Below are 27,500 nucleotides of genomic sequence, written 5' to 3'. Positions count from 1 at the left end.
GACTGTTCCAGCATCTTATGCTTCATCTTTGATGAAAGTTGAATGGTAATGTAGATTATACCACATTTGCTCAATTCAGGAGATAAAATGTATGTCCAGAAATAAGAAACGGATAGACGGGTAAAGAAGATAGTGTATGATAAATTTTAATGTATTAAATAAATTCTTTCACGTTTAAGCCACTGTGTAGTCGGTTAAAATTCAAATATTACAGAGTATATTGTGGAGGTGCAATCGCCCAGTGTTTAGGGCAGCGGACTCGCGGTCATAGGATCGCGGTTTTGATTCCCAGACCAGGCGTTGTGAGTGTTTATTGAGCGAAAACACCTAAAGCTCCACGAGGCTCCGGCAGGAGATGGTGGTGAACCCTGCTGTATTCTTTCACCACAACTTTCTAGAACTCTTTCTTCCTGTTTCTGTTGTGCCTATATTTCAAAAGGCCAGCCTTGTCATACTCTGTGTCACGCTGAATATCCCCGAGAACTACGTTAAGGGTACACGTGTCTGTGGAGTGCTCAGCCACTTGCACGTTAATTTCACGAACAGGCTGTTCCATTGATCGGATCTACTGGAACCCTTGACGTCGTAAGCGACGGAGTGCCAACACAACACACACAGAGTATATTCCGTTTTTAGTTGTTCTCTCTTTAGCTATTCTGTAAGTGTGAATGTCGAAAGAGCAGCAGTGATCAACATTCTCCAGACACTCGTTCTAAGTAGTTCATATCATGGCCACATCCGTGTAAATGTTTTTCACAATTTTCGTTACTCGTTTTGTATCTGATTTTATAACCCAATCTTCTTTCTTTTCCCTATCTATTCAAATATAGTATAATTTGCGTAGTCGTTTTTGCACTGCACACCACTGATGTACGGAATTCTGAAACAGTCTATCTATATTGTATACATAAAAATTTGTTTTAGAAAGTTCCAGCCAATTTCAAGCTAATATCGTTGATGAGGATAATCTCGAGAAGGTTTGCTTGCCCCTACATCACAGTTGCACGAAAACAATAGCTACACAATCTACACTGATTCTTATCGCGTGACCAAGACTTCTCTAACGAAAACCAACCTCATATGCGCCCTACGAACAATGTGTGAACTTTGAATAACGACAGAAGGAATAGCTGCCTGTTTCCCAATAAATATATAATCTATTTCCTGTATAGTGTGTTCTTTTAATTCGTTTGCACACATAAATACTTGTGCGTGTGTGCGCGTGTGTGTGTGCGCGCGCGTGTGTACGTCTGTGTGCATATGCGGAATCACAAACATATGTTTGTTAAACCTATATTTATAAGCACGAGGACTTTCATAGCGAGACTAATATATGTTTATTTTACATAGACATATATTAAACATATGGATGTGACACTGCACATATTTATAACCCAACGGGTATTAAGTATTCTAAATATATTTGTGCCTGTGTGTGAACACGACCGTGTGCGTGATGTCGCGGATGCATGTGTGTGTGTGTGTGTGTGTGTGTGTTTGCACGCACGTGCATATGTAAGTTTTCATGCACGCTTGTGTGCGTGCGTGTGTTGTGTCTATATGTATGTGTGTGTGTATTCGCGTCACTTTAGACGGAATAATGTGGAAGGTTTTGCAGATTTCAAGAATGTTACCCAGATTAGACATGTTGTTTGAGAATTAATTGCAGGCCTTCAAGTTCTCCGTTTACGTGGGATGGATTTGTCTACAACTGACATTGTTACAGCTGAGATCCATTTACAATAAGATTTCTGTCCATTTATACACAATTTGACCGGTTTATATTACATCACCCTTTAACTTCTTCCGAATAAACCCGATATCCTGGAACCAACGAGGAAACTACTACGACAAATGACAAAGCAAATATATTCTATATGGTCACTAGACATCCTAAAAATACAAGTCTAATATTTGTTATATCACATTCAACCAGCTCAATAAAACGAAAGACGCATTGTATAATGGGTTTCGAAATATCTTCAGGAATTATCGTTACTGTGCAAATGGAGTGATGATATCTATTTAACCATAAAAGACTAAAATATAGTCCAGAAAGTTAAATCGATTATATCGATCCCAGTGCTCAATTTATACTTATTTTATCGACTCCGAAAGGATGAAAGGCCAAGTGGACCCCGGCGGAATTCGAACTCAGAACGTAAAGACTGACAAAATGCTGCTAAGCATTTTGCCTGACGAGCTAATGATTTTGCCAGTTCACTGCCTAAAGAATGATACAATCTTGACATATCGTATTCTGACAACATATATCCAATAGGCTAGAGATGGTGTAATACTTGATAGTCACCATATTTGTAGACAGAGCACTTTTCTGAAAATAATCCACTTCTTCCGTACTAAAGAGTTATTTATAAGTCTGTAAAAAGTTTCATCTGGGCTCTTAGTATAGTCCTACATCACCAATAGAATAGGCCTATCGTGTTATTATACGTACAACTGGAAGTCTTTAAGTCATTTGGTTAGTAATTACCAAGCTAACATAATAGATATAATGACTGGAATTCATTCAATCCTTCTATGAAAACCTTTCATTCATTGTTTCAAACGACACTACACTGGATCATAGAAGTAGAAGCTTGGGCGTTGTACCAGTGTTAAATAAGAGATTTCAACATATTGGTTTGGCTGTGTGGTTAATATGTTCACTTCACAACAATATAGTTCCGTCTTCAATCCTATTGCCTGGCACAGTGGGAAAGTATCTTCTGTCAAGACCTTGAGTATTAAAAAGCTTCTGAGAAATACTTACTTCATAGAATGGAAACTATGTGACATCCCATCGTTGAGACAATTGTTTGTGAATGGACGGCGGACTTAATCTGTCTCCCAGTTTAACACCACCACGTGACCTATGTGTGCCCTTAGCGGAACCCACTTTGATGCAAGTGTTCAGGCTAGTCGCCAGTCAGAAGAAAATATTTTCCCTTCTTCACATCAGATTCTAGAATTTGTCATAAGCGCTGCTTTTCGTTTTCTTTCAAAGATGGTATCGAGCTCGAATCATTTTTTTATTAAGAAATTTTTATATTTTCTATTAGTCCTCGATATTCAGTTTAGTGCCATAATGCTCCTAAATCATTTAGTCCATTAACACTTTATTACGACATTCATTTTCATTAGAATGAAAGATGGTGAATTGTGTTGCTCACCAAATTTAGAAATTATGCAACTGTTCATCTCTAGTAGATATAATTTATTTTACACGTGTTCATGTTGATTTGTGGCTTGTGTTTTGCTATTAGTAAAGCTCTAAAAAATGTAATATTCACAATTGTGGAATTTTATATAAAAATCCATTTTAGTCCTGCTAGCTAACGTTAGCATTATAATGAATGGCGATGGCTTCATTTTGTAAAGGTACCTTCAACAAAAGTTAACCAAAAAGTATCATATTAGCGTGTCTCATACAAGAGCTTGTAACATAAAGAGTGCAATTTCATATTTCCATTGAAATTTGCTTATAAACTTGTTTGCTTAAAGTATATTCTGGAGGCTGCTTATATATATTATAACTATGAGTTAGTGTTTAGGTGTGATACATGTTACAACCTGCTTTATGAGGTTTATTAACATATTCGACAACATTGTAACCAGATACAAGAAATACTTCAACCGCAGGGGCACAATATAGGAGCAGTATCTACTAAGAATACATTAATAATACATATCGTATTCTACAAAACTAAATGCTCTCCAGTTACAAAATGTATAAATGTGTCACTAAAGCTACTATAAGAGAGAACGCACAGCCGACCAGGAACCCGTACATAGAATATTCACAAAAATATTTACGAAAAATTTTATATAGGCGTAGGAGCGGCTGTGTGGTAAGTAGCTTGCTTACGAACCACATGGTTCCGGGTTCAGTTCCACTGCGTGGCACCTTGGACAAGTGTCTTCAACTATAGCCGTCGGGCCCACCAAAGTCTTGTGAGTGGTTTTGGTAGACGGAAACTGAAAGAAGCCCGTCGTATATATGTATATACATATAAATATATATATATATATATATATATATGTGTGTGTGTGTGTGTGTGTGTGTGTGTGTGTGCATGCGTGTCTGTGTTTGTCTCCCCAACATCGCTTGACAACCGATGCTGTTGTGTTTACGTCCCCGTAATTTAGCGGTTCGGCAAAAGAGGCCGATAGAATAAGTACTAGGCTTGGGTCGATTTGCTCGACTAAAGGCATGCTCCAGCATGGCCACAGTCAAATGACTGAAACAATAAAAGAGTAAAAGAGTAAAAGAGTATAGAATTCGACAAAAAGTGTGAAGACTAATTTTGGAAGTTATAATAGGAGCAAAATACAAACCAAAAATTAACACAGAAACGAACCACACTTAAAAAAGAAAAAAAATATGGAATCTGCCAAAACTTAAAAGTAGTATAATCTTTAAATCTAGTGTTGGCGATTTTATTGATCATTGTAGTGTTCCTCTGACCCTTTGCGACCTACTAAAAAGTAAACTAATATACCATTATTACAAAAAGGCCCTGAAATGTTAATGGATTAATATATTTAGAAATGCTATTGTTCTTGTATAAACATAAGGAAGTGAGAAGTAATTATGAAAATCCTTAATAAAACGAACGAGCTCAAACATAGCCATGCCTTTGTTATAAGATATATAACTCAATATTATTTTAAATGTTTTTCTCTCTTTATATATACACTCAAACACAGATATACATAAAAGCCTGCTGACATACATACACATACAAACAGACACACATACACATACACGCACACACACACACATATAAACATAAATACATAGGCGCAGTAGTAGATGTGTGGTAAGAAATTTGCTTCCCAACCTTATAGTTCCGGGTTCAACCCACTACGTGACGCCTTGAGCAAGTGTCTTCTACTATCGCTTAGGGTCGACCAAAGCCTTGCGAGTGCATTTGATAGACGGAAACTGAAGGAAGCCCGTCGTGCATGTGTGTGTGTGTGTGTGTGTGTGTGTGTGTGTGTGTGTGTGTGTGTATCCGACAACCACTTACATCGTAACGGCTCTGCATCACTATCAACACTTATATTCAAAATATCTTTCTTAAACTGTTCATCGAGAAACTTGACTTCTCCCCAAAAAAGGAGATAATCCATACACTCAGTCACTAGCTAATTGTTTTATTGAATTCACACTGATAAGAGATTTTCCTTCTTATCCATATGCAAAGTAGAATATGACGAGGCATGTCTTTCGCAACAGATACAACTTTCAGCCGATCATCTTCCTTCTCTACATGGCCCTTCCCCTCGCTATATTGTCGTACATACATATATACATATAATTCATAAATAAATAAAAAAACGGAGAAAAAAAGACAAAAAGAAAAAACAACAAAGCGAGGACGTGGCACATGTAAAGTATTAGAATATATAGAAATTAAATTCATGTTTGATTCACTCGACTGTTGATTAACAGCCCAGTCAAGATGGTATTTTCTTCACCTCCTACTCTTGCATTTGCACACATCTACAAAATGACTTTCTAAAATGAACTTCCATTATGCAGCTGAGGAGTACATTTTCATTGCACATGTTATGTGGTGTTCTCACTACATAAATAAATAAAGTTTGTACGAATCGTACGTATTGCTATAACCTAATGTATTTTTGTTGCTTTTCTTCAAATTTTATTCACCAAATCTCTTGATTTTGTTTTTGGTTTTTACCCTACCAAATTCCGGTGCCACAAACATTTTAAGTACCACATTTAATCTTTTGATTAAATCTACATTAGATAGATAGATAGATAGATAGATAGATAGATAGATAGATAGATAGATAGATAGATGTGTTTCCCACTACCGCTTGACAACCGGTGTTCATGTGTTTATGCCTCCGTAATGTAGCAGTTCGGCAGATAAGACCGATAAAATAAGTATCAGGCATTACAAGAAATAATACAAGTCCACGATTTGTACGTTTACCTTGTGTTTCAATATTCGGGATTAGGACCCTTTTCTTTTGGAAATCTCATTTCTGTACTGTATATATATATATATATATATATATATATATATATATATATATATATATATATATATATACACACAGACATTCTCCATTAGTTAGATCACGTTACGTGAATATATTGATCAAACATTTGATTGTGTGTGTGTGTGTGTGTGTGTGTGTGAAATGTTCCTGTTTCATTAAACAATTCGCGTTAACTGAATGAACTAATAAACACTTCTACCAAGTATTTTTTTCAATCAATGTGAAAATGCTACTGTGGGATATTGTGACGCCAGTTTCAGAACTATATGGTGTGAAAAAGCACGAAATCTTCTGGCACTTGATGAACTTTCTTAGTTTATTCATAGTTAAGTCAAAGTAGAAAGTACAATGCCTGTAACATTTACGAGGTTTCTGAAACCATGGTGAAAGCGTGGACGTTATGCTAGGTTATCTGTTATCGTAAGCGCTGTCGACTCCACCTAGCAAAAATCACCTTCTCCCGTCATGCTTACTCTCAAGGGCTGGCTTCACGGTTTTCATAGCCTATAATTACCCCACGTGGTCGGGACGCCAGTCCGTCGCAGAAATACTCATTTTTGCCAGCTGAGTGGACTGGAACAACATGAAATGAAGTGTTTTGCTCAAGAACACAGCGCGTTGCCCGATCCAGGAATCGAAACTACAATCTTACGATCAGGAGTCCAACACCCTAACCACTAGGACACGCACCTCCACTTTCCAGCTAGTAACCTAACTTGAAGATAGTGGTCACAGTGAACCGTCGAACAAACACAGAAACATCTCCGAAACGTAACTCACGAATGTAGCCCCCTCTCGCATCTGTATAATATCGCTTTCACTTGCAATCTCTTACAAAGAGAAACACACAAAGAAGGTGCAATAAGAAGGAAGAAACTGTATTTCATAAAAACGTTTATTCATATTCAAATTAAGAACCCGATCCGTGTGTTTGCAACTAAGTGGAATTCAATAAACGCACACAAGAGCCACGTGGTGATGTTAAATTACTGGTTAGTTAAAGCCTGCTACACAAATGATGGTAGTTTCTGCATGTTCGAAGATGATGAAAAAGAGCGGCACATCCTCGAATAGATATGTGAACCGATCCATGACGCTGCAGAGTTTTTCTTCCTGCCTACGTTGTGTAGTTTTAAATTGAGTGTCAGTCCGCGCAATCCTATCCCATTGTTCAGGTTTTGAAGTCTGACCACAGTAGGTCAGCGAGCTAAAAATGGCTGCTGTGATCAGCAATAGGTTCTTCATTGGAGTGGCCTTCTTCCGAGTGATTTGCTTTGCTGAGCTGGAGAACTCCACCTACACTGGAGTTGCCGAAAGAGAGTCAAAGAAAGCAACATACTGCCTGAGTGATTCCAGTCCTTACAACACAAATATGAAAGATAAAGACGTTGACTTTATGTTTCAGAGATTTAATCTTCTTTATTCTCAAAGCATGTTATTGTCGTAATTTGTTCCGTTCTCTATCACTTGTTATACAACATTTGACACCTTTTCTACTCTTACATACATCTTTCTTTTCTGTTCTTTCGTTATCTTTCTCCTTGTAATTCCGCCCTCTCTCCTATACACACACACAGTTTTAGCTGTCATTTTATATGCCACCCGTTCATATTTTCTCACCCTGCTTCCACCACAAATATTTGGGTTTTTTTTGGTTTCTTCGCGATATCTTTTCATTCTAGCCCATTTTTTAGCCTTCTTCTATCCTTTGATATTCACTTCTCTCTCCCCCACCCCTCTATCTCCTTCACTCGCATTGTTTTACTTTCTATCATTCTCTCTCTCTCTCACTTTCACATACAGACACGCATACACATATATATACATACACACATACACAAATACACAGAGACACGCAGGCACGCGCATGCACACACAGATACACACACACACATACAAACACACACACACATACAGACAGACAGACAGACAAATAGATAAATAGATAGATAGATAGATAGATAGATAGATAGATAGATAGATAGATAGATAGATACAGACAGACAGACAGACAGACAGACAGACAGACGAATAAACGTACATATTTATGCGATTACATACTCGAGAATATATGAACATATGTGTACATGCACTCACTCCAACGCATGAGATGGTTTTTCGGTGGTATTCATTCACTGTCGATTATGAAACTGGGTCAATATCTTTTGACATACTTTGGCGTAAAATGTTAGTTTCCGTGAGATAGATTAGGCATATAGATAGATTAGATAGATAGATAGATTAGATAGATAGATAGATTAGATAGATAGATAGATAGATAGATAGATAGATAGATAGATAGATAGATATCTTTTTATTATAGCCACACAGGGCTAAATACAGAAAATGGACAAATTACAAAGTAGAGCTTTTCTTGGGGGAGGAGATAATTTCGATCAAAAGGGATCGCGGGAAGAAAAAAAAATAGATAGATAGATAGATAGATAGATAGATTGATAGATAGATAGATAGATAGATAGATAGATAGATAGATAGATAGATATAGACAGATAGATAGATAGATAGATAGATATATTGATAGACAAGCAGACAGACAGACAGATAAAGAGCGAGAGAGCGAGAGAGGCAGGCTAGAGAAAATGAGGGGGGGAAGAGGGAGAGGAGAGGAGGAGAGGATTAAGTTTAGGTGTTTTGTTTAGAAAACGTTTACATTAACACGGAATCTAATATGGCGTAGAAAAGCTTGGCAGAGAATTGAAAATAAACAGATGTTTTCCCAACATATAATGTACAAAGATCCCCCACTGACTCGTATATTCATGGATACACTGTACTGATCATTAAAATCATGGCTGCGTTTGTTTTAAATATATTTTTTAATTCATATTCAGTGAGACATCCGTAGTCAAAGTTTGCAGAAAAAGCATAATCAGTAACTGTTCAGGGCCGAATTATTTCTGAATCTGAAAGAGGAGCCTACTCTTTGAGTGCTACTTTAGTTTATGAAATAGTTTTGATAGGAGATTGTCTAATATATGTAGACACAAAAATATTAAGAATCATTCTCAGCACCCTCTGTCGAATAGATTATTTCATCTTCCTCGAGCGGACAAAACTCTGGTTACAAAACTGCGAAATCGTTGTCACGATGAACAGCCAGCAGTTTTTGCATCAGCCACGCTAACTCATCTGGTTTTTTTCTTCTCACGTAACGGAGGAGAGCGGCAAAATGGGAATCGAAGAAACCGGGGTTTCCAGCGGTGACTGGTGCGAAAAGGAATCTGTCTGATAACGACTGGTGTTTAATAAACTTCTGCTCTTCTGTGTTGTATGCAGCAGCTCCCGATTTTGATGCCCCAGGTGAAAATTAGCACTGTAGAATGTAATTCAACATACACTGTATATTAGATCAGCAATTTGTACTCACAACATATGGCGTCTAAAAGCGAAAAGGGTTATCCTGCTCGGTCGCCTACGGTTGTTGCAATCGAGGCCAACATGCTCAAGTTGAACGAGAAACGAGTAGCATCGAAATACCTTTGCTGCGATGATAAGAGAGATACAGTCCGAACAACTTTACAGTAACTCAACAGGGAATTCATACAGCTCAGAATCTCGAAGACAGAGCGCTAGGCAAGCAACTGCGATACACCCAAAATCTAAAATGTGCATTCACATACAACGCCACTCTCTGTTTGCGAGGTACTCAGGAGAATATTGAGACGGTGCTTGGCAAAAAATGACTGGATTCTTGTGCTCATGAAACTACATTTGCTATTGTCCAGAAGATCAGTGAAGCCGTCGTGACCCGGTCAGTTCATGCCATCTTGTACTAAGAGTCCGCATTACGCTCGGATATATTACAGAGCATCTCGTGGACTGAAGGCAATGGAGAAAGAGTGGCGGAGACAGAAACCACTGAAAATCAGAAATTTTAAGTTCATGACAGCCAGTGTCATTGAAAGGCCTTGTAAGTGACTTTTGATGAATGGTGACGTCAAATTTATCGAGATGACCTGAATGGTGAGACTGTGGTGCACTGCGCAGCGAAAAAAGGAGTTTAGGAATAGTTAAGTAGTTCTTCGATAAAAAAAAAAGGATTGGATATGAAGCAGTCGAGCGTGTCGTCGCCAATAGCTTTCGTTTGATTCCTAGGTACTCTTGGATGGTTCCCAAAAATCAATGAGCTGAAAAAGTAGGCATCGTCCTTCGAGTTCAATGCACGTCAGTCAGGATAGAGCGAATGCTGTATTCGGTGTGAACAATTTAACTTTCTCAGAATTTACATTTGCAACATCTGACTTGGGTAAGTTTATCCCGAGTCCAAGAATCAACAAAGTTAGAATAACATCGGAAAGGTCGTCTTCTCTAGACAGCTGAACCGCACGGTGTCGTATTCTTCATGTACCCGACGTTGAACGGTGAGTGACTAGTGTTCGCAACGTGGTCAATGACTAAAGCAAAGAGCAGAGGTCCGGATAGGGCACCTTGCGGCACAACGACGGTGGACGTTATGATGTTACCAAAAGTGATATGATTATTAGATAATACAGTTCTATATTTAAGAGATGAGGAATTATGTACATTATTTACATAATTTACATTTGACGGGCATATGACGCAGTGGTTAAGAGCGCGAGCTACTAACCCTAAGATTCCGAGTTCGATTCCAGGCAGTGACCTGAATAATAATAATAATAATATCGAAAAATACCTTAGGAATTAGAACTACTCGGGCAGTAAATTTAGGGCATAACTATAGAAATATGCCAGACCTCTATTGTTTACTCACAACTTTCTGAAAAACAGATATTTATTAGTGAAATTTTCTACAACTACATTTCAGACAGTGTAAATGAAAGTTACATCGGAGTTTGTAGATATTTCTATTCAATAATTAGTGTAAGTATTGTACAGTCTTTTTCACAAAGATTTCTTTCAGAAAATTTTCGGGAAAGAGTGGAATTGTCCTCAAAAGTTCTTTCAACATAATTGTGATTGAATCATCAAAACGTATGAGAAAACAAAGTCGAGATGCATGAAATATCGTTCACCCATTTTATTTTTCACACATTTTCCCCCCGACAGAATCGTAATCTATATCAACTGAAAGTAATGTGTAGGAAATTTCTCTACAAGTTAACAATTTTTCTGAAAGCTATGAAAAAACAAATAGAGTAGTGTGAATTATCTGAAACTCCTCTCTCATCTCTAAAAAAGGTAGCCAGAACAAATTCTGCTACAATCTAATCTATGCCATTTGGAACGTATTTATACAAAATTTCATAGAATATTCATATTCCTGATTATGAGGAAACAAATGGGAAGCAGCTTCGGTAGTTATGCCCAAATGACACAAGTAACTTTAAACCACTTTTGTTAATCAGTTTTATTTCTTCAACAACACCCAACAAAAATAAAAAGATACCGGAATCACCACAGTTTTGCTGATATTAGGCTAATGTACAAGCAATGCTACAGGTATTTGGGCAACGTTTATCTTCAAGAGCTATTGGGAGACGTTACAATAATGCTATCACGCATGAATTAAAATGTTGCAGTGGATTAATATTAGATTTGTGATTGCAGCATACTTAAATCATTCAATATTAAATCACACAATAATAATTTTCAAGGAACTTGAAAAAAAAAATCAAAATTGGAATTTACTATCCAGCACTGTTACTGTATATCTCTCGTTCAGAAATTTAGAACAAGTTGTTTTTCTCTATACGAGATCACTTACAAAATATATATTTGCAAGTGGAGAGAGCTTTCGTCACTAGCTTGTAGTTGTCTCACACTGAGGACGGATAACATCCAGAAGCCTAGGTCTGTGAGTATGACGTAAGGCGAGAGATGGGAGCAATGACTTCCCTTGCCAATGCTGTACAGACACAAACTGTGTCGGTAGCCAGCTGGAAAAGATGTTTTCCTGGGGATAAAACAACAGTAATATCGTCCTTTATAGGGCTGCCACATTCTGTTGGCATATAAACATTACCATATATATATATATATATATATATATATATATATATATATATATATATATAGACAAAATGGCTGATAATTAGCAAGGTGAGGCACACATAAGAAAGAAGAAAGCAAAGGACCACTGATGAGGTCACAGAAGTGTGACGAAAGAACTCTGGCCGAAATAGGATTAATGTAATATAATGTAATATAAAGCTGAAGCAAATTAACACCAAATATACAGTGCGTGTGTTTTTATTGGCTAAACTGGCAATATGACCAACCCCAAGAGTAGCTACAAGAGAAATCCATTTGAGCAGATCTGGAGACAATAATTCAAATAAACAGATAAAGACAATATGACACTTTCACCTTCAACTGTGTACATTTTAATTTGTCTTAATCAAGTTTATTTCTCGAAGGCGGGTGGGGGTCGAACGAAAAGTTTACAAGGAATTACAAGTATTTCCTGGCACCGAAAAAAGTTTTAGATATAAAAAAAAAATAAACTAACAAAAATTAGACATATGAAATTTGATAAAATATAGTCTGTATTACGTCCTGAACTTCTCTTTCTCTCCCTCTATCTATCTCCACAGAGTCGGTTTTCTCTTTTCCTTCTTCTGTTTTCTTTATATACATACATACACAGACACACACACACACACACACACACACACACACACACACACACATACATATATATATATATATATATATATATATATATATATATATACCTATATATATATATATGTATGTATATAAATATGTATATGTGTATATATATATATATATATATATATGTGTGTGTGTGTGTGTGTGTGTGTGTGTGTGTGTGTGTGTGTGTGTGTGTGTGTGTGTGTGTGTGTGTGTGTGTGTGTGTGTAAAATTAACAGAATGAGATAAAAAATCCAAGGCTGTAAAAGTTTTCAGAACATTTATAAAGAGGTCTTACAGGTGTTTCCATGATATTTTATATATCCCTTCATCAGGGAGAAAATGTTTAAATAATAGTTATTATAGAGAAAATATGAAATACAGAGTGAAGTGGAGGAATGAAAACAGACGTGAGATACAAAAGGATATTGTATCTGCAGTTCCATTATTTAAGCAGAATGGTGTATATATAAGTTTTCTGTACCTTTTGTGTGAGTTCCAATGGTGTTTATAATTGCTCATTCCAAGCATAGAGTCTTGTAAATAGTGTTATTCGATATGTGTATATATATATATATATATATATATATATATATATATATATATATATAACATATACTGCAGTGAATTATTCTCTGTTGATTGTTTCCGGAATTTTGCGCGCCGGAGCTGAGGCATTTTGAAAAATCGCCCCAATATAATCGGTAGTACTATATGCAAGTCTTATTCCATGAAGACAATTCATGTATAGTTCTGTAAATTATATTGATTCTAGAACGTCTATGCTGATGACAACACGGATGTTGTTACGTAAGTAAAACGTTAATATTCGAAACTCCAGTCCATAGATAATTCTTTATTCTGTATATTTCTCATTTTGTCCTGTTCTGGTGTTTTTGCGAAATTTTTTCTGGAGAACATTATTTTTCTTTGAGGTTGGGTCATTGATGACCTCTTTCTAGCATATTGGATGTTGACCTAGTGGTCATCCCTTATACACGTGTAGTACAATTTTTTCTGAAGTTTCAGATCTTTTATATGCTAGGCCACTTGGTTTTAAATTGAATTAATATTCAATTTATCACCCTATCTATATAAATAATATATATATATATATATATATGTGTGTGTGTGTGTGTGTATATACATATATATACATATATACATATATGTATGTAACTAGCTTGATAGACAGACAGACAGACAGACAGACAGACAGATAGATTGGTAGATAGATAGATAGATAGATAGATTGCTTTTTTCCTACTCTTGACATGTAATAAAATATTTTAAAGTAGTTTATCAGTAGGACGAGAAACCTTTCAACATATTTTAATTAGATGATAATTTATTTTAGTAATTATACTAAAAATTGATGTAAACTGAATTTCATTAATTTTGCTAAATCTTTAAGCATGAATATATTTTATCAACTTTTCACCCATACTCCTTCTTGTTGGTTATAAGTTTTTTTCTAGTCTGGCACGTTTTTCTTATAACTGAAATAGCTAAAACTTGATATTACAGTGTGTGAGAACTATTTGAGGACATATTTGGTAATTTAATAAAAGAACTCTAATCTTGCAAAAGCTAAAATTATTATAATTTTTTTTTAAATTGTGCTCATATTTTCGAAAACGGAAATATAATTATTCTATGAATGCACCCACAGATTCGATGACAGCTTCAATGTGTGAACGGAATTGTTGACATGCATGTACGAAACGGTTTTTATTCCTCTCGGATATCACTTAAACAATGGCAGCCTTCAATGAAGCTAAGCTAGCGTAGTGTGAGAAAGTCAATTAGTCTCCCGTACGATAACACTCCAAACGCAGTAGTCGATAGTGTGTTTGGAGGTCACAAGTTGACGTTATATAGGTTTTGTCAGATGATGCTAAGTGTTGTCGAAATACGTATGGCATTCCATTGCATACTTCATCAATACAAGGCTTAACAACTGTCTCCAGTTCTTCAATGTATCCAGTGGTTTTAATTCTAAAACTTCCCGGAATGATGTAACATCTCATGATAGTGTAGTCCTAGATATGTTATAGCTGCATGAAAATGGAGAGATTGTCAAAGTTGTTATTCTAAATAATATTGTGTTAAAGGCATGACTGTGCGGTCAAGAAGTGTCGCATCCATATCGTTTATGGTTCAGTCCCACTGAAAGACAGCCCCGGGCCGACCGATTACTTGCGAGTGAATCTGGTAGACGGAAATTGCGCGAAAGCCTGACAGACAGACAGACAGACAGACAGATAGATAGATAGATAGATAGATAGATAGATAGATAGATAGATAGATAGATAGATGGATGGATGGATGGATGGATGGATGGATATGGAGAGAGAGTGATTTGTGTGTATGTGTGTGTGTATGCATCTTTGTGATTATGTTTATCTGATTTGGATTGTTTACACCCTCGTAACTTGACGATTGGGCAAAAATACTCTGATAACATAAGTACCCCCACTTAAAATAAGTACTGGAGCAGGTTCATTGACTAAAGTCTTCAAGGTAGAGCCCTGAAGCACACACACAGACACACACAAACACAAACACACATATATCGTTAAATTTATTGCCAATCAAGTACTGAGGCCAATCATTGTCGTCTGAATCAAATTATATTTCCTTGTACCAATATCAGAACTTTCGTTAAGGCGAGAAACTGTTATTATTATGCAGAGAAAACAATTATGTTTCGCACAATAACATTTTGTGAAACTTAAGGAGACGTTAAACAATGTACTCCATGAAATGCAGGAGTGTGCATTAATTTTTGCCCCAGAATATCATGAGTACATATGTTAACAAGCCATAAACAGCTGCAACTTTTAAGCGATGTTCTGTAGGATGTAACCATTCGTTGAAGTCGAAATACTGCAACGAGTGAAATACTGCCCATAAACTTACTCCTAAGCAGCTCATTATCTGCAGACCGGTTGTTCTCTGAATCCCCTCTAAAACCTCACAACTTTCCATAGTTATCTTATTTATTTTATTCCATTGCTCACGTACATTTTAGGTATTGATAAGGGAAGTAACTCAAATAAACTAAGAAATTAACTGTTGATTGTGGTGGCGATGATGCCGGTAGTGGATTTGATGCTGATAAGAGTGAATCGAGAAAGATATAGAAAAAGAGAGGTGGAAACAGTGTGATAAATGAAGAGATATTGAAAGCATGGAAGAAATAAAAGACAACTGTAATTTGCTTGAAGTATTACTGTGTATGAATAATATAAATATTCTAAAGAAGGCCTTTAAGCAATGATGGTGAAAAGTTAGACAAAATATGTATTGTGACGCAAATAAATGACACAAAGACAAGATATTGTACCACACGTTGTGTAACGTTTTTCATATTGCGGGATAACGTCTCCTTAAACATAAGATAGTAAATAATCCAAATGTGCAGAGAACAAGTGTTATATTCGGAAGAACATTCTCGTGTGCTGTGACGGAAACTTTTGTGGATTACTATATTTGGAGTGGTGGTTGATAAAGATAAATAATATCAGTAGCAGAAGGTATGGTGTGTCATCATAAGCAGCAGTATTAACTCTCCTGGTTAGGGGAGTTAATACGGATGTGCAAAGGATTACTGGATAGTGCGGATGTGAAAAACAGTGACTGACCTTAGAGGTATGGTTCGTTTGTAAGTTAAGAGGAAGAGAATAATCTTTATATATAAATGGCAATTTCTGTCTATCTATCTGTCCGTCTGTCTGTTACCATCTTGCTGCCCAAACCAGCGAACTAATCTTCAACAAACTTTGTATACATGTTGAACTAACATCTAGTTCAATTATAGGCGAGTTGAATATCAATAAAAACCAGTTCTGGAGCGACTACGTGGGTTGGGCTATTACATAATATAATTCCCAGATTCGTAAATATATTTCCCAAATTTGTATTTTTCTACATGGATGAAAAAAAAATGCGGTGCGGACGGAAGTTTTCAAAAGCTTAAACATATAAAAAATTTTTAAATACATATATACAAATTATATAAGTAATTAAAAAACTATACAGTACAGTACTGTTGCTACTTCGCGGATTTTCCCCTATTGCGGGGGGTTTGGGAACGTAGCACCCGTGGCAGCCGAAGGATTACTGTATACTGTACGTATGCATGCACATCAATTTTGAAAATGTGATTTCTGGGTAAAATCGTATGAACCCCCTTTTATATGATGAAACAAGCAATTAGTTTGCGATCCTTCATCCTTCTTAAGAACAGAAAGCACTTTCATACAAACCCATGCAAATTGTACCCTCCCCACTTGACTTTTAAACAAGCAATAACTTCTATTACGCCAGTAATCCATTTCATTATATATCAGCTGTGCTGATTCTGCCCATAAGAAAGGAACAAATAATACAACGTGCCTGTAGGTCATAATAGCCTGGCAACGTCGGGATGCATTGCTAGTTATGTTTATAAGGGATAGCTTTTACTAAGTTGTTAGGTGTTGTAAGGTGTAGTGATGTGATAAATGTGTACGAGATATAAGTAGAAAGATTAGAAAATTTAATTTGATGTGGTGGTTAAAAAAAAAAGAGACCATTTACACCACCCAATTCAGTCCTGCTGTTAATTTCTGGTCTACTTTGCTTAATGAGTCTCAAGTTACCAATATTCCGGTCAGATGCTAAAGTGGATATTCCTATTCTACATCAAGAGTGCGGTATTTGTCGACAGAAATAGGATGAGAGAGAGAGAGAGAGAGAAAGAAAGAGGAGAGAGTAAGACATAGGATTCTAAGAAATAAGAGGTTGAGTAACAGTGGTAGATAAAGTAAACATGTAAAGGAAAGAGAGCGGGAATGGCAAAGTGATTTAAGCACGAATACAAAGAAGTACGAAAGGAAATATCAAAAAGAGATCGAAGTTTGTAACATCACTGCACCCTTAGTTAATTTCGTCTTCCCCCCCCCCCTCTCTCTCTCTGTATTTGTTTGAAGTGTTTTGAATGGTATCTTTCGCTACAAGAAAGGAAGAAAATGTTAAGATCTGCTGAATTACAGAAATCACTCGCTATATCGCGGTTCACTTATCGCGCCCTCAGTACATCGCGGATTTTTCTGGCTAATATATTCCTCAGCATATCGTTTCTGCGGTTGATAGGTATTTGTATTTTTTAGATTTTAACTATTTCTGTGGTAAAATAAGCATTTTCACGCCTAAAAATGAATAAATTAATAAATAAAAATACTGCACTGTATATGACATTAATTAAAATATATTAAAAGAAAATTTCGTAGTGTACCGTTGATGAGTAAACAAAGAATCGCCTAAGAGTGTGGGGAGAGTTTATAAACATATAAATATTTAAAAAAATAAATATATACGAATTATAAAAATAATAATAAAAAAAACTATACAGTACTGTTTCTACTTCGCGGATTTTCCCCTATCGCGGAGTCATATAAATCGACGACCTCGTAAATAATAATTGGATGATCCAAAGAGGTGATTGTCAGAAGGGGCGAGATTTGGACTGCATGCGGGGTGTTCCAGCAACTTGAAACCTAATTTTTCAATGATTTCATTAGTGTGAACAGCTCTATGTGGGCGTGCATTATCGTGCAACAATTACAATTGATTTGACAATAGACCTTGCCGTTTGGTGCGAATTACTAGTTTTAGCTTGTTAGCTAGCATTTCATTGGTGATTGTAGACTCCTTTTCCAGTTGGTGTTTCAGTATAAGCCCCTTTGCATCCTCCTGAACATTCAGCATTACATTTTCTGCGGAAGATTGACTCTTGAATTTCTTTATCGCTGGCGATTCTGGGTGTTTCCATCCCGTATTCTGCCTTTTGCTTTCTGGTTAAATGTGATCGATCCAGGTCTCATCTCTTTTGATTACTTTCTCCAAAAAGAGGCTTCGTTTTCATCGTTGTGGCGGTCGATTAAGTGTTGAAAGATTTCCATACAATTGTGCTTATGCGCTTCGGTAAGCTCTCTCGGCAACAATCTAGCACAGACTTTACGGAAGCGAAACTTGTTATGGATGATTTTGTATGCAGAGCTATGACTAATTTTCAGAAAACGTGCCACCTCATGGATGATCACTCATCAGTTTGGCAAAACTATCTCTTGAGCATGCTGAAACTCCACATCATTCATGGCGGTTGATAAGCATCCTGCTCCCTCGCTTGTGCGGCCATTTTTAAACTCCTCGAACCACCCATACTCAGTTCTACGCAGCAGAGCGCTGTCTTCATATGGTTCTGAAAGCCTGCAAAGAATTTCAGTCCCAGACCAGAGAAATCGGAACACTGATCTGTTCTTCTTTGGTATCCACTGCCAGCTGAACATCCATCTTTATTTTTTAACACAAGAAAGATAACTGGGGCGATCAAGGTCAATCCTTGACTACGTTCACTCAAAAGTACCACGTTTTAGCACGCATGCGTTAAAGGCAGTGCGGCAACCTAAAGAAAGTTTTGGCGAAAGTGCGGATAATTTTTGACTTCCCCTAATGATTGTGATTGTGTGCGTGTGTGTGTGCTTGTCTGTCTGTCTATGTCAGTGTGTATGTGTGTGTGTAGATGGGTGTATGTGTGTATGTGTATGTATGCATGTGGGTGTATGCGTGTATATGTGTGGGTGTGAGAAGGTGTGTGAATGCGTGTATGTGTGCATATGCGTTTGTGTGGGGGTGTATTTAAAAGATTTTGTGCAAAATACTTGATGCAATCAAAATATTTAAAGAAAGACTTTCAAAGATTAACTATTTAGAGATATTATTTAGAGAACAGGACGTCACCAGCCTTTGGGGAATAAGATTTCGTGTAGTGTGTATTTTGTGAGTAAGCACTTTCGTTTTATTAACTGTTCAAACACATGTTTTGGGCTGACTTCCACTATACGCATTAGCCATGAGCATGTGTGCTGGAAAAGTGGAAGGAAAATGCTTACTCACAAAATACTATATGAAAATTATTTCTCCAACAGTTGGTGATATTCTGTTCGCTAAATAATTTTTTATTATAGTTAGTAATTTAGAAACACAAGGCACTTTAACCATACAAGCATACATATATACATACATACATGCATATATATATATATATATATATATATATATATATATATATATATATATATATATATAAAACTGAAAATGTGTGCCTGTCTGTCTATCAGCCTCTGTGCATCACTAAAACTCGAGAACTACCTGACCGATTTCATTCAAATTTTACACATGCCTTACTTAGGGTCCATGCAGTGTCATGGGCCAAACAACTTTTCAATGTCTTGCCTAATGTGAGCCCGGAGCACTCTCTCATCTCTTACACTATTTTAGTATTACGTGTCAAAAGTGAAACAATAACATCTCTATTGTAATGTGAGATAACAATTTCAGTTTTAATAACTGAAATAACTTTCGCTGAACCGCTAGGTTACAGGAATTTGTAGCTGAAATCTAGGTCATGTTACTATTCTACGCTTTTTGGTTTATTTAATAAACACATTAATCGTTGTTTTTTCCAGTATGGTCAAGGTTTTCAATCGTGTTACTACCAATTTTATCCTATTCGTGTATCAGGTCCTTACGATGTCTCTCTGTGTTTTTATTATTCACATTTTAATATTGGTATATCAACACTATTATTATTTGTTATATATTTATTCACTTATTTATTCATTTATACTATTGTTACTTGCATTATAATATCATTTTAATTACTAATATGTTAATGGATAGGTTGGCTCATTTTGTTTGTACGTTTTATTCTTTTATTCTTTTACTTGTTTCAGTCATTTGACTGCGGTCATGCTAGAGCACCGTCTTTAGTTGAACAAATCAAGGATCTAGTTTTTTTCATTCGCAAAATATGCATTTTTTAAAACGAAGTAAAAAATCTGAAAAACGGGTATAATAATGTAGTCTTCCAGTCACATTGCTATGAAGGTATGATGTTATGGAGAAAGAAATTAGAGGAAAGAGTTACAGAGGTTTAAAAATCGGAAAAGCTGTATTTTTAGCCAATAGTGAGACAATTTTTTTGCGGTTAGCGAAGCGGCGTCAACTTTAAGATTGAACCCTGTGAAATTTGTAGTTTAGCGTCTGTGGCATGACCTGCTCATTGTAGTTTTCTAAATAAACAGAAATACCTAATAAAATCAACATGTATAATCTTACTGTTTCTTTTGTTTCTTCATTGATTGTAAGTTTTTATTATTTTTTTAATTTGTTATACTAATATATTTGTCTGCATTTGTTATGCATATTTTAGTATTATGCATACCTGTCATATATTTGTGTACATCATTAATATATAAGTGCATGTGGATGTATGTATTCATATATAAGTTTGTATCTACATTTATGCATTCATGTGTGTGTGAAGGGGGCGTCTGTCTCCAAAACTCCAAAGTTGAGTAACGTTTTCATCCTTGGATTTGTAAACTATGATAAGAATAACACTGGTCAACAAAGAATTTGTCTCAAAATAATGAATACCTGTATCTTATACGTTTTTGCATGCAGAATTTAAAAATAATGTGAAATTATCTGTATTACTCACAGTTTCTCTGTTCCACGATACCTCTCTCAGTCCCTGTTACGTGGGCTAAATTTCAGTTAAGCGGTTGAACTGTGAAGCTAAAGGTATAAGAAATACTCCTAGTCTAAATTTTTATGAACAGAATTAACCTAGTGAAATCATGAACTCAGCTATCTGAGTCAATGAGTCCCAAAAAATTATGAAATGAAAAATATATAAAAATACTAACACACAGAAAAGGCAGAAAAAAAATACTAACACACATAAATATGTAACATACAGAAAAATTAGAACAAAACACGCGGGGGAAAAGAATCTCGTGTGTGAAAAATCAAAATAGACAACAGCTGCACGGAAAACAGTGAACCACAACACAGCGTGCGGTTGTTATGGTAACAAGCTGCTAATGCCACGCTGTCTGTTAATTGGCTAAACTTACCTAAATTTCCCAAATTTAATTCCAAATAACATCAGATTCTTTAATTTACGAGATAAAGTAATTAGTTGATCGTAATCAAAATTCAGAGCTGCATCGATACACCAAAATTGAAAGCAATCTGAGCAAAATCAAAAGGGCTCATTTTGCGAATAAAAAGGACTAGATCCCAAATCGACCCCATGACTTATTCGTTATAAGCTTAGTATTTATTTTATCGGTTTCTTTTGCCGAACCGCTAAGTTACGGTGACGTAAACACACCACCATTGGCTGTCAAGCGGTGGTCGGGGAACAAATACAGACACATACACAAATACACACACACACTCACACACACACACACACATATATATATATACATATATGTATATATATATATATATATATATGACGGGTTTCTTTCAGTTTCCGTCTACCAAATCCATTCACAAGGGTTTGGTGGGCTCGAGACTATAGTAGAAGACACTTGCCCCAGGTACCACGCTGTGGGACTAAACCCCAAACCATGTGGTTGGGAAGCAAGCTTCTTACCACAGAGGCATAAGAACAAATACAGTCAACTACATACCAATACTAATATATTCTTTTCTACTCTAGGAATAAGGACCGAAATTTTGGGGGAAGGAGTTAGTCGATTAGATCGACCCAGTACGCAATTGATACTTAATTTATCGACCCTGAAAGGATGAACGGCAAAGTCGTGCTAGCGTTTCTTATTTCTTTATTTCCCACAGGGGGCTAAACATAGGGGGAACAAACAAGGACAGACAAAGGGATTAAGTCAATTACATCGACCCAGTGCGTAACTGGTACTTAATTTATCGACCCCGAAAGGATGAAAGGCAAAGTCGACTTCGGCGGAATTTGAACTCAGAACGTAACGGCAGACGAAATACCGCTATGCATTTCGCCCGGCGTGCTAACGTTTCTACCAGCTCGCCGCCTTACCAATATTAATATATTAAAATATGAATAATAAAGATACAGAAAGCCACCGTAAACCTGATATACGAACAGGATAAGTATTGAAAGTGCCGCGAAAAAGGGAGTAGAAAAGAAAAGACAAAAGGTAAGTCTATCATCTCGGTGTTTCTCATCCGATCCTTCTACCTTTCCTAAGACTTGTCTTTCTGTTTCTCTGCTTTGCTCACTCTCCTTCCCTCTTTATTTCTCACACACACTATCTATCCCCCTCTCCTACTCCTTCTCCCTCTCCCTCTCTCTCCTTCATTCCCTTAGCTCTAATTTTTGTCAATTTTTGTGCCACTGTGTCTGGATTTCTATTTACTATCATCTACAATCACGGTTGTTGCATTTAGTCGTCTTTCCGAACCATTTACCATCTGTTGGAAATCGGATCAAATTTCGCCACACTGGATTATTAAGTGACAAGGACATACAGAAGTATCTCAATCTGCTAGAAATAGCAGCTAGATTTTTCTCTTAAAACTGGATGATGTTGCTTTAGCTATAGTATTTCTGATAGAAGGCCAGATGCTTATGGCTGGAATCCTTTTGATCATGGGCCTGCTTGTAAACTTTTCCTACAATAACTTAATGCAGTCGATCGTCGGTACAACATAAAATGGCAATTCACAAAAGTTGCTGGTTGTGGTATGGTAACGTGTAAAAGTACTATTGACATCATGAATACGGACGCCGTTTAAAGTTACATACTTAAGAACAAGAAAACAGTTTCTTTCTTATGTTTATTTGTTTAACTCTTGTTCTTTTTTTTTCTTATTCGGCATAATCTTTTAACTATCAGTAACTTATATACGTAAAAGACTGCTCATTTTCCGAAGCAAGGAAGAACAGTAGATTAAATCGACTTCAGCACTTGACTGGCGCTTAATTTTATTCTCTTTGGAAGGATGAAAATCAAACTTTAGCTTAACGGGATTTAAACTCAGAATGTAAAAACAAAGGAAAGAATAAATGGAACAAATGACGCAAGGAATGTTCTTCGATGCTCTCAAAGATTGTGCTAGTTTAGCGCTCTCCATCCTCTTATAATTGGTAGTTGACAAGTGCAAAATAAATGTAGGTTAAAAACAATGACGGAAAGAAAAGCGACCATCGAACCGGAAGATTACAAATGAAGATATGAAATAAAACTTATGGGTGACTAAATAAAAAAGGAAGAAACAAGATACTGCCGTTGACATTCCGATTTTTTGTTTCCTGTGGATAAATATTTTTGCATGAAATATGTGATAAAGTTGAAAATTTGTTTAGTAAATTTAAACCTTGCAGGTTTACATTTCATTTCTTTAGATAAAAATACATGGAAGTATTTTTTTTTATTTATTATGAAGTGCCTCAAAAGTGGGTTGACATTTCCTAATAGTTTCATGGCCTAGAAATTTTTTAAAAAGTGGGCTGAAATTTCTGTACTTTCCATAGTTGAACATATACTTGCTTTTAAATATAAGCATAAACCATTCCTTGTTCTATATACCTAAAAGAAAAATTTTTAAAACTCATATATCTTGTTCCATAAAGAAGACGATTGGTTAAAAGTAGAGTATATAGGACCGAACACATGGAGAACTAATTTACTGCTTCAAGCTTTCGCAATCAAAATTTTGCCAAATCTTGCTTTTTGATGACTTTATCACAATGACAGATTAGGTAACAGTAGTCAGGTATATACTAAATATTCCAGCATTTAATTCCATACCTCATCGGTTTAGGTTTAGAGCCTTTCGAAGTCTATTAAATAGCACGAGTGTACTGGAATTAATCCGCTCAACTGTGCCCCGTTTTGTGGAATAATGCTAAACTGAGAATTACATTAATGGATTCTATTCTCAACTGTTTATATATTTACTATGTTGATTTAGGAATGAAAACTATGTTTACTTTGCAATGAAAACCTTAGATTTATGGGGAACTGAGTTTGTACGACGTTGTTCTTCTCCCAAGTGACATACTAACATTATTTCTCGACAGCGCGAATTTTAGGGGTTCGATCTCTCTACATAGCATCTTGTTTAAGTGTCTACTACTTTGTATCATAGCCTCAAGTCGACCAAAGTCGTGTAAAATTTGATTAAGGAGACTATGTCTACATGGAAACATGCTGTTCCTGTTCTTATGTGATAGACCTAATCTTTTGTCCGGTTCATCACCCTCAGCAGGTTCTTTCGTGCCCTTAGACGAGTTCATTTGTATTGCTAGCATTCTTGGACGTGTTTTCGGGTGTACGGGTAAGGAAAACTATTGTTTTCTTTCTACCCAACAGTCTGGAATCCTTGGAAGTGTACTTTCTTTCCTTCGCCGAATAAACCATTAAGAAAACTGGTTTGGGAATTTGAATTCGGGATGTATCTTGTTACAAGATAACTTTTATTTCCCAGAACTCTAAATTAACAAAGCTGTCAAGCGGACTTTTATAATACTTATTTATTTTTCAACAACTTCAGAGGTTCAATTAAAGTGTGATGACTTCAATCACGAATTGAACCCAAATCGGATTGTGTTCCATCAAAGAGTCACTTTTACACAAGCATCTAACAGTTTTGATTCGCAGATGACGTTGCATTCATTGCTGAAACCACAGCTCAGCTGCAGGCCATGCTGACAGAGCTGTACATTCTGAGCTTAACTTAGTTCTTAAAATGAAAGGCATGAAAACAAAATATGTGCGGCTGGAAGACGCAGCCCAAGGCCGAATAGAGGTAAGAAGCAATGTAATCTATTCTACTATAGGTACAAGGCCTGGATTTTTGTGATGAGGGGAACAATTGATCCCAATGACCCCTTACTTGACTGGTAGTTTATTTATCGACCCCGAAAGAATGAAAATCAAAGTCGACCTCGGCGGAATTTGAACTCAGAACGCAGCGACGGGTAAAATACTGCTAAGCATTTCGCCCGACGTGCTAATGATTCTGCCAGCTTGCCGATTTGGGAAGCTATGAAATCGAGGAGGTAAAGGAGCACGTCTACTTAAAACATGCCGTGAATATGCACCGAAATATGGATATTGAAATCTCAGAAAGAATACGGGCAGGATGGAAGGCCTTTAATTGAATAAAGGACAAAAAATAATGTCATGAAATTCGTTAGCTTCTCGCTGTTTCTACTACAAATGCAATGCACTCGTAGCTGAGCACTTGTGTATTACCCTATAACATTATCAAAGCGTCAAAAACTGAAGTGCAAGTTTATTTGGGAAAGTATTTACATTTTCAGACAAGCAGAGAGAAAGAGAGATAGATAGATAGATAGATAGATAGATAGATAGATAGATAGATAGATAGATAGATAGATAGGGCCGACCAAAGCCTTGCAAGTAGATTTGGTAGACTGTAACTGGAAGAAGCTCGTCATATATATGTACGTACGTACGTATGTATGTATATGTATATATATATATATATGTGTGTATATATATATATATATATATATATATATATATATATATATATATATATATACATATATATATATTATAAAGAGAGAGAGAGGGGGGAGATATAGAGGGGGAGAGAGAGAGAGGGGGAGAGAGAGAGAGGGGGAGAGGGAGAGAGGGGGAGAGGGAGAGAGGGGCAGAGAGAGATTCAAATGAATATGGTACTTAAATTGAGGCACGAGAATTTAGTACGGTATTATCCATGCAATTTCAAAATAAGGTGATTAGAATCAAAATAAGCAACATGGATATCCAGAGGCAATGCAGTACCTCTGGATATCTTTGCTTATTTTGATTATATATATATATATATATATATATATATATGGGAGAATATACAAAAAATAACAACAGACGAGGACAGGTGGTGTAAATAACAAAAGTATATATTAGTATGACGCTCGGGAATACGGAAAGTCTTTGACGTTTCGAGCTACGCTCTTCAACAGAAAGAATACGGAGACAAGGAGAATAATCGTCACTTAATGTGACTAAGGGTGCCGGTTCACCAACATTGCTAGAAATAGGAGTTGAAAAACTTTTAGTACAGTAAGAAGAGCGCAAGATATACCGTATTTTAACGTGTATAAAGAACCCATTTTTGTCAAAAGATAGGTAAAAAAAATGGACCTTTCTTATACATGGATAGTATTATAATCCCTTACAAAACATCTTTTTCCAATTATTAAGCCCCAAAAATTAGGGTGTTCCTTATACAAGAGCGTTCCTTATACACGTTAAAATACGATAGATATACCGACAGGGAAGGTAACCTCCCCATGAACGTTTCTAGAATCACCAGTTTCGCCTACTCCGTAGGCATCATCAGTAGTGACTGCTCAGATGACTAATGGCCGATCAATTCCGTCTAATAGCATTTATATATTTGCCATAAAATTTATGATTTAGCAAACTGTTAATGCCTTACTAAAACTTAATATAAACAGCTAAGTGCAATGTAATACCATATAGGTAAAATTTAAGCGTCACTAAGTGTACACTACTGACGTTGCCTACAGTGATTTATTGAAACCATTTGATACGTACGATTCAGGTCTTTGTAATATATATTTTGAAATGTTTTAAATAAGGAATATCATGCGTAATAGATACATTTCTTATTATTTATCACCCAGTCTTGAAACATACATTTTAAATAATGAATGTCACGATATTACAATTTGGTTTGAGTTCATTACTATAACATTAATATATATGCATATAAGGCGGCGAGCTGGCAGAAAAGTTAGCACGCCGGGTGAAATGCTTAGCGATATTTCGTCTGCCGTTACGTTCTGAGTTCAGATTCCGCCGAGGTCGACTTTGCCTTTCATCCTTTCGGGGTCGACAAATTAAGTACCAGTTACGCATTAGGGCCGATGTAATCGACTTAATCCCTTTGTCTGTCCTTGTTTGTCCCATCTATGTTTAGATGGGCAATAAAAAAAAATAAGAAACATTAGCACGCCAGGCGAAATG

At 36.2% G+C, this 27,500-nt stretch overlaps 1 protein-coding gene across 1 annotated transcript in view; it reads right to left on the bottom strand.

The window, feature by feature from the left end:
- Window positions 1-21,339, bottom strand: part of LOC106882574 (acetylcholinesterase) — a 135,732-nt gene extending 114,393 nt beyond the window's left edge. Inside the window, exon 1 of the mRNA XM_089357251.1 lies at window positions 21,185-21,339. The gene's annotated coding sequence lies outside the window, so the exon portion shown is untranslated. The remainder of the gene's footprint in view (window positions 1-21,184) is intronic.
- Between the last annotated feature and the right edge of the window lie 6,161 nt (window positions 21,340-27,500).

This window comes from Octopus bimaculoides, chromosome 9, assembly GCF_046866305.1.
Source record: "Octopus bimaculoides isolate indiv1 chromosome 9, ASM4686630v1, whole genome shotgun sequence".
NCBI lineage: Eukaryota > Metazoa > Mollusca > Cephalopoda > Octopoda > Octopodidae > Octopus > Octopus bimaculoides.
This window is presented reverse-complemented; position numbering and strand designations above follow the sequence as displayed.